Source organism: Bison bison, unplaced genomic scaffold (assembly GCF_000754665.1).
Source record: "Bison bison bison isolate TAMUID 2011002044 unplaced genomic scaffold, Bison_UMD1.0 scf7180017864380, whole genome shotgun sequence".
NCBI lineage: Eukaryota > Metazoa > Chordata > Mammalia > Artiodactyla > Bovidae > Bison > Bison bison.
Window position 1 is genome coordinate 3,815,514 of NW_011494952.1, and position 9,525 is coordinate 3,825,038.

General features: G+C 43.0%; 1 pseudogene; it reads left to right on the top strand.

Annotated features, from left to right (window-relative positions):
- The window catches only part of LOC105001255, a 2,626-nt pseudogene extending 1,488 nt beyond the window's left edge, over positions 1 to 1,138 (top strand).
- The last annotated feature ends 8,387 nt before the right edge of the window (positions 1,139 to 9,525 follow it).

The window sequence follows — 9,525 nt, forward strand, 5'->3', positions numbered from 1 at the left end:
GTGCTGCACTCAATATGCCAGCAAATTTGGAAAACTCAGCAGTGGCCACAGGACTGGAAAAGGTCAGTTTTCATTCCAATCCCAAAGAAAGGCAATGCCAAAAAATGCTCAAACTACCGCACAATTGCACTCATCTCACACGCTAGCAAAGTAATGCTCAAAATCCTTCAAGTTAGGCTTCAACAGTACATGAATTGAGAATTTCCAGATGTTCCAGCTGGATTTAGTAAAGGCAGAGGAACCAGAGATGAAATTGCCAACATCCCTTGGGTTATAGAAAAAGCAAGAGAGTTCCAGAAAAAACATCTGCTTTATTGACTACTCCAAAGCCTTTGACTGTGGATTACAGAAAACTGTGGAAAATTCTTAGAAATGGGAATGCCATACCACCTTACCTACCTTCTGAGAAATCTGTAATCAGGCCAGGAAGCAACAGTTAGAACCGGACATGAAACAACAGACTGGTTTCTTATTGGGAAAGGAGTACTTCAAGGCTGTATATTGTCACCCTGCTTATTTAACTTGCATGCAGAGCACATCATGAGAAATACTGGGCTGGAAGAAGCACAAGCTGGAATCAAGATTGCCAGGAGAAATATAAATAACCTCAGATATGAGATGACACCACCCTTATGGTAGAAAGCAAAGAAGAACTAAAGAGCCTTTTGATGAAAGTGAAAGATGAAAGTGAAAGTGAAAAAGTTGGCTTAAAACTCAACATTCATAAAACTAAGATCATGGCATCTGTCCCATCAATTCACGGCAAATAGATGGAGAAACAATGGAAACTCGGAGAGACTTTATTTTGGGGGGCTCCAAAATCACTGCAGATGGTGATTGCAACCATGAAATTAAAAAACTTGCTCCAAGCAATTTTAGTAGATTTCATGCCGACTCTGTGTGCAAAGCCTCGAACCGACGTCCCTCAGTCTACCTGCCCACTAGGGAGTACCCGTCTGAACAGATCATCGTGACAGAGAAAACAAACATTCTTTTGCGCTACCTACATCAGCAATGGGACAAAAAGAATGCCGCCAAGAAGAGAGACCAGGAGCAAGTGGAGCTAGAGGGCGAGAGCTCGGCGCCGCCCCGCAAGGTCGCGCGGACCGACAGCCCGGACATGCACGAGGACACGTAAGACTCACGCCCCCCTCAGGCGCCTCCCATCTTGTCTGCTCCTTGCCCACCTGCCTTGTGTAAGCGACCCCGCCCCACCCCTTCGCCGGCCCGCCCATACCCCTTCCACACCACTTCCAACCTCATAGGAGCCAATGTATTTATTTTCCTTGAGTTTTTATTTATGCTGTAAAACGCACCAAGCGATGGTTACAGGGGACGCCAGACCCAGTAGTGTGATGTTGGTAGACGCTTTAAAACAAAAACAAAAACGTTGTTACTCACCTCCCCCTGTCCCATCCCCTTCCTCCTCTTGCCCCCCAGTTCTCCTCTGGAAAACTGGAGCGTGTCTACAAGGGTCCAGAGCCGGGACCCTGCTGCGGCCGGCCGGCAAGGGTGGGGGCCCTTCTCCCAGCGCCCACCTCCCGGTCCGGGCCTTAAAGACTTTGCCTTGTGTCGAGTTCCACCGGGACCTATTCTGTGCCCAGACCTTGCTCTGAGCTCGAGTAAGGGGGAGAAGTCAGCCCTTCTGGATCTTTCTCTTAAGTCATTTTATCATGGACTAGTGCGTGCTCCGTGTCCACCCCAATAAAAGGATCTTTCCTACCCGAAAAAAAAAAAAAAAAGAAAAGCAGAGACATTACTTTGCCAACAAAGGTCTGTCTGGTCAAAGCTATGGTTTTTCCAGTAGTCGTATATGGATGTGAGAGTTGGACTATAAAGAATTCTGAGCACCGAAGAGCTGATGCTTTTGAACTGTGGTGTTGGAGAAGACTCAAGAGTTGCTTGGACTGCAAGGAGATCCAACTAGTCCATCCTAAAGGAAATTAGTCCTGAATATTCACTGGAAGGACTGATGCTGAAGCTGAAACTCTAATGCTTTGGCCACCTGATGTGAAGAACTGACTCATTTGAAAAGACCCTGATGCTGGGAAAGTACCACAGTTGGCAGATTTAGTGGAAAGACCACTTAGTTTATGAATTGGGGAACTGGATTCTAGTCCTTGGAAAAAATCACTAGCCATGTTGTCTTGAGCTATTATTTACCTTTTCAATATGTTTATCAGTAGAACCGCTAAAATGGTGTTTGTCTCCAACAAATCTAGAGAGCAGTAGGTTCCTGAGTTCATACCTTTAGAGACTGCAGTCTGTGGGGGTGATGCCAAGTGTTTCTCCTCCTCCTAATTCAGCTGGAACAGCTCTAAGTTGATCTGTTTTGTGATTAAACCCAGTGAGCTAGTATTATAAAAGCCATCATTTTACAGATGAGATTTGAGGGACAGAACAATTCAGTAACTTGCCCACGATCTCATGGTTTATGAGACAGGATTTGAAAGTAATCAGTAATGATCCAAAGTGAGTGATCAACTTCATTGTACTATAGCCTCTAATAAAGGTGAAATAGCAAAAAAAAAAAAAAAGCATTGAGAGGAAGTTTTGCCATACTAACCTCTAAACTCTTTTTCCCTAGTGATGTGATCACTTGAAGTATCTGTTCATATTAAAGACCCTAATGAAAATCAGTGTCATTGACAGTTAGATCCAGCCTATACTATTTGGGTATCATGTCTGGCCCTAGGAGGCATTTGGGAGGGAAGGTCTGGGTTTTTATAAACCTAACTCTACTAGCAGGCTATGGAGAGCATTACAATAGAAATATGAGAGGGAGGAAAAGATTCCATCTAAGGACTTCTGGGAGAATGAGTATTTGAGCCAGGCTTAAAATACGAGTTGGTTTTCATTAATTGCATTTCTTTTTGGTAAAAAAGCAAGAGACAATAATTGTTTTAAAAAAAAAAAAAAACAGCAGAAGATAAGAAAAATAAGTTGGCTGAATAATCCAGAGGAGTGAAGGGATACTAAGAAAGTTTGGACAGGAAAAGTGGGGTCCTCAGCAGGATACTGATTGAAAGAATAAAGTTTTGTTTTCCTAGAGTGTTGACTACATCAACATATTTTAATATTGAGGTGAAAAAATAAATACAGAACTTAAGATCTTAAGAACTGTGGTTCTAAGCCAGGAGTAATGTGTGTTCCATGGAAAATTTGGCAATGTCTGGAGACATTTTCGATTGCCCTCATGTGGATTCAGAATACTCCTTGAGTCTGGTGGCAAGAGACCAGGAATGCTGCTAAATGTATATGAAAGTCTTGTAGGATTGGGCTCTGCAGATACGGGAGAGAGTTTTCTGAGCAAGGGAACAGAAAGAACAATGGGGCAGGAGCATTGAGGTGGTTTAACATATGTCCACAGATGCTTTTGTTGCAGGAAGGGGGCTCTTGTCTAAAAACTGGGCTCTTGTCTAACACTCGGAAATGAATTGTCCGAGGAGACACATATGCTGACAAAGCAAGAGATTTTACTGGGAAAGGGCACCCGGGTGGAGAGCAGTAGGGTAAGGGAACCCAGGAGAACAGCTCTGTCACATGGCTTGCAGTCTTGGGTTTTATAGTGATGGGATTAATTTCCAGGTTGTCCTTAGCCAATCATTCTGACTTGTTCAGCCAAGATGGATGTCAGAGAGAAGGATTCTGGGAGGTGGTTGGACAGGTGGTGTCTCCTTTTGACCTTTCCCAAACTTTTCTGGTTGGTGGAGGCTTATTAGTTCCCTGTTCCTTACCAGGACCTCCTGTCGTAAAACAACTCATGCAAATAGTTACTATGGTGCCTAGCCAGGGTGGGCGGATTCAACCAGTGTGCTTCCCCTAACACTTTGAGGGCTTCCCTGATAGCTCAGCTTAGTAAAGAATCTGTATGCATTGCAGGAGACCCTGGTTCGATTCCAGGTCGGGATGATCCCCTGGAGAAGGGATACGCTACCCATTCCAGTATTCTGGCCTAGAGAATTCCATGGATTGTATAGCGACTTTCATTTTCAGTTTCACAGATGCTTTGACACATCTTCAAAGGTAGAGACTGATTCTCCTCCCTTTGAATTTGGATTCCAGGATTCACTTGTAATAAATAGAGTATGGTGGAAGTGGTGCTATGTGACTTGTGAAGCTAGTTCAGTTCAGTTTAGTCACTCAGTTATGTCTGACTCTTTGTGACCCCATGGACTGCAGCATGCCAGGCCTCCCTGTCCATCACCTACTCCCGGAGTTTATTCAAACTCATGTCCATTGAGTCGGTGATGCCATCCAACCATCTCATCCCCTGTTGCTCCCTTCTCCTGCCTTCAATCTTTCCCAGCATCAGGGACTTTTCAAATGAGTCGGTTCTTCGCATCAAGTGGCCAAAGTATTGGAGCTTCAGCTTCAGCATCAGTCCTTGCAATAACACTCGGGACTGATCTCCTTTAGGATGGACTGGTTGGATCTCCTTGCAGTCCAAGGGACTCTCAAGAGTCTTCTCCAACACAGTTCAAAAGCATCAGTGCTCAGCTTTCTTTATAGTCCCAACCTCACATCCCATACATGACCACTGGAAAAACCATAGCCTTGACTATACAGACCTTTGTTGGCAGAGTAATGTCTCTGCTTTTTAATATGCTGTCTAGGTTGGTCATAACTTTCCTTCCAAGGAGCAAGCGTCTTTTAATTTAATGGCTGCAGTCATCATCTGCAGTGATTTTGGAGCCCCCAAAAATAGTCTGTCACTGTTTCCACTGTTTCTCCATCTATTTGCCATGAATTTATGGGACCAGATGCCATGATCTTAGTTTTCTGAATGTTGAGTTTTAAGCCAAACTTTTCACTTTTCTCTTTCACTTTCATCAAGAGACTCTTTAGTTCTTCTTCACTTTCTGCCTTAAGGGTGGTGTCATCTGCATATCTGAGGTTATTGATATTTCTCCCGGCAATCTTGGTTCCAGCTTGTGCTTCATCCAGCCCAGCATTTCTTATGATTTACTCTGCATAGAAGTTAAATAAGCAGAGTGACAGTATACAGCCTTGACATACTCCTTTCAATTTAGAACCAGTCTATTGTTCCATGACCAGTTCTGTTTCTTCCTGACCTGCATACAGATTTCTCAAAAGGCAGGTCAGGGGGTCTGGTGTTCCCATGTCTTTAAGAATTTTCCACAGTTTGCTGTAATCCACACAGTCAAAGGCTTTGGCATAGTCAATAAAGCAGATGTTTTTCTGGAACTCTCTTGCTTTTTCGATGATCCAACAGATGTTGGCAATTTGCTCTCTGGTTCCTCTACCCTTTATAAAACCAGCTTGAACGTCTGGAAGTTCACTGTTCACATACTGTTGAAGCATGGCTTGGGGAATTTTGAGCATTACTTCACTAGTGTGTGAGATGAGTGCAATTGTGTGGTAGTTTGAACATTCTTTGGCATTGCCTTTCTTAGGGACTGGAATTAAAACTGACCTTTTCCAGTCTTGTGGCCACTGCTGAGTTTTCCAAATTTGCTGGCATAGTGAGTGCAGCACTTTCACAGCATCATCTTTTAGGATTTGAAATAGCTCAACTGGAATTCCATCACCTCCACTAGCTTTGTTTGTAGTGATGCTTCCTAAGCCCCACTTAACTTCATATTCCAGGATGTCTGGCTCCAGGTGAGTGATCATACCATCGTAATTATATGGGTCGTAAAGGTTTTTTTTTTTTTATAGTTCTTCTCTGTATTCTTGCCACCTCTTCTTAATATCTTCTGCTTCTGTTAGTTCCACATTACTTCTGTCCTTTATTGATCCCATCTTTGCATGAAATATTCCCTTTGTATCTCTAATTTTCTTGAAGAGATCTCTAGTCTTTCCCATTCTATTATTTTCCTCTATTTCTTTTCACTGATCACTGAGGAAGGCTTTCTTATCTCTCCTTGCTATTCTTTGGAACTCTGCATTCAGATGGGTATATCTTTCCTTTCCTCTTTTGCTTTTCACTTCACTTCTTTTCACAGCCAGTTGTAAGGGCTCCTCAGACAGCCATTTTAGTTTTTGCATTTCTTTTTCTTGGGGATGGTTTTGATCCTTGTCTCCTGTACAGTGTCATGGACCTCCATCCATAGTTCATCAGGCACTCTGTCTATCAGATCTAGTCCCTTAAATCTAGAGATCTTGTGAAGCTAGGGAGAAAGGATAACTCATACCTAAGCAGTCTGTCTAGGATTACTCACTTTGAGGGAAGCAGCAGTTACACTCCTGGAAGAGACCCATGTGAAGAGAAACAGACTTCCCCTCAACAACCAACACCAAGTTTTGAATGAGTACTCACATGCAGATCCAGAAGCCTAGGTAATGGCAGCCTCTTGAGAAATTCCAGATCAGAACCCTATTATTTCAATCAGTAGGCTTGGGTGGATTTGTTTCCATGGCAGTGTATATTTTTAAAAAGCAAAAAAAGTGTGGGTATGCCAAGGGCTTGAAATGGTTGAATTGTGTATGGTTGGGAATTAGTGAGAAATAAGATTGACTGGACAAGTAGAGTCAGTTCATGGAAGGCCTTGAATGTCAGACCTAAGCATTTGCCTTTTATTTGGTAGCTGAAGAAATCTGCCATATGGGCCTAGTATGTGCAGATCACATCTGGCTTATTCACTGTTAGAGTAGAAAGGGCAGAAGTAGCTACAGTTAGTATTGGGGACCGTGCTCATTAAATTGTCTTTCAGTTCAGTTCAGTCACTCAGTTGTGTCTGACTCTTTGCGACCCCATGAATTGCAGCACGCCAGACCTCCCTGTCCATCACCAACTCCCAGAGTTTACTCAAACTCAAGCCCATTGACTCCATGATGCCACCCAACCATCTCATCCTCTGTCGTCCCCTTCTCCTCCTGTCCCCAATCTCTCCCAGCATCAGAGTCTTTTCCAATGAGTCAACTCTTCGCATGAGGTGGCCAAAGTATTGGAGTTTCAGCTTTAGCATCAGTCCTTCCAAAGTACACCCAGGACTGACTTCCTTTAGAATGGACTGGTTGGATCTCCTTGCAGTCCAAGGGACTCTCAAGAGTCTTCTCCAACACCACAGTGTTTCTCCAACAGTTCAAAAGCATCAATTCTTTGGCTCTCAGCTTTCTTCACAGTCCAACTCTCATATCCATACATGACCACAGGAAAAACCATAGCCTTGACTAGACGGACCTTTGTTGGCAAAGTAATGTCTCTGCTTTTGAATATGCTATCTAGGTTGGTCATAACTTTCCTTCCAAGGAGTAAGCGTCTTTTAATTTCATGGTTGAACTCACCATCTGCAGTGATTTTGGAGCCCCCCAAAATAAAGTCTTTAGAAGAAGAAAAATGAATAACCTATAAATGCCGCCCCTACATGTTAAGTTCATGAAAGACTAATAAAGGACCACTTTATTAGTCCTGCTTTGTCAATATAAAGGTGCTGAGAAGATCAAGCCTCCCCTGGGTTTATAAAGATATTTTTTGAAGAAGAGAAAAACTTCTCAAATGTATCCAGGTCACTAATGTGACACCATTGACTCGATTTTTTCTTACCTGCCAGCCTTTTTGCAAGAAGATGGTGACACATTAAATTGCTTTCACCTGCAACGTCTTAGTATGACTAGATTTATCAAATTCTCTTTTCAGTAGGCAAGAGGGAAGGAGAGCCTTAGAGGGCTGTGAAGAGTGACACAGAGCAGTCATCAGATTGAAAGGAGGAAACTATTCAGGGGCTCAGGGCAAACCTCATTTATATGTGTCCACTTGAATAGATTCCATGATTCCTATTCCCCTCTGGGGGAAATTCAACTGTGTATTTTGTTTGACTTGGCTGGATTTTTGTTGCTTGTTTTTATAATTTGTGGTACCAAAAGTGCTTTTTAAATAGTGACTTGTGAGAACAGGCCTGCTATCATATCATCCCAGAATCACTCAGAGTATCTCAGGAAAATGAGAAGAATATGCCCAGTATATTTCAACACCTTTATGAAGTCATGCAGCAACATCCCAAAAAAAGTAAATTCAATGAAAATTTGGAGATAGGATTATGCTTGAGATTGATTTCAGCCAAATCAATTATTAAAATAAAGTACTTAGACTGAAGAACCCAGAAAGGGTTAGACTAAATGTGCCATGAGTCTTATCAATTCCAGTGAAAATAGTCTGTTTAATTTTCTGCCATGAACTTCCTGGGAATCAGTTGATAAGTTGTACAATTTATATACTATTTTGGGGAGGGGGGAAATAAAGGTATGAATTCAGCCAGCACTTTGCTAGTCCCCATTAAAGGTGGGACTTCGTTAGCTGCCTGGGTGTATGAAGAGGAGGATGAAGGCTTGTCTTTGTCCTCACACAGTTTATAGATTCATTGCATTGATTCATGGGGTTTAGTTCCTGTCAGGGAAAAAAAGTATTTGTCTGACCAGTAACCAGCATTGAAATAACAGTGGTACAGTGGGTTTAGTTTTGTTTCAGCCTCAGAGCCCCATTTCCATATAAAATCTTCTGTAGGCTTTTTAATATGTAAAATAGGTCAAAGCGGAGCTACCCTGGGGTGGGAAGGGAGTGCAGGGTCCTTGACTTCTATCCTACTTCGTCATCCATCGCACTTCCTAGCAGGCCTAGAACCTTCTCGTAGGACCTTCAGTTCAGTTCAGTCGCTCAGTCATGTCTGACTCTTTGCGACCCCATGAATCCCAGCACTCCAGGCCTCCCTGTCCATCACCAACTCCCGGAGTTCACTCAGACTCACGTCCATCGAGTCAGTGATGCCATCCAGCCATCTCATCCTCTGTTGTCCCCTTCTCCTCCTGCCCCCAATCCCTCCCAGCATCAGAGTCTTTTCCAATGAGTCAACTCTTCACATGAGGTGGCCAAAGTACTGGAGTTTCAGCTTTAGCATCATTCCCTCCAAAGAAATCCCAGGGCTGATCTCCTTCAGAATGGACTGGTTGGATCTCCTTGCAATCCAGCAACTCTCAAGAGTCTTCTCCAACACCACAGTTCAAAAGCTTCAATTCTTTGGCGCTCAGCCTTCTTCACAGTCCAACTCTCACATCCATACATGACCACAGGAAAAACCATAGCCTTGACTAGATGAACCTTTGTTGGCAAAGTAATGTCTCTGCTTTTGAATATGCTATCTAGGTTGGTCATAACTTTCCTTCCAAGGAGTAAGCGTCTTTTAATTTCATGGCTGCAATCACCATCTGCAGTGATTTTGGAGCCCAAAATCATACAGTCTGACACTGTTTCCACTATTTCCTCATCTATTTCCCATGAAGTAATGGGACGGATGCCATGATCTTCATTTTCTGAATATTGAGCTTTAAGCCAACTTTTTCACTCTCCACTTTCACTTTCATCAAGAGGCTTTTTAGTTCCTCTTCACTTTCTGCCATAAGGGTGGTGTCATCTGCATATCTGAGGTTATTGATATTTCTCCCAGCCGTCTTGATTCCAGCTTGTGTTTCTTCCAGTCCAGCGTTTCTCATGATGTACCCTGCATATAAGTTAAATAAGCAGAGTGACAATATACAGCCTTGACGTACTCCTTTTCCTATTTGGAA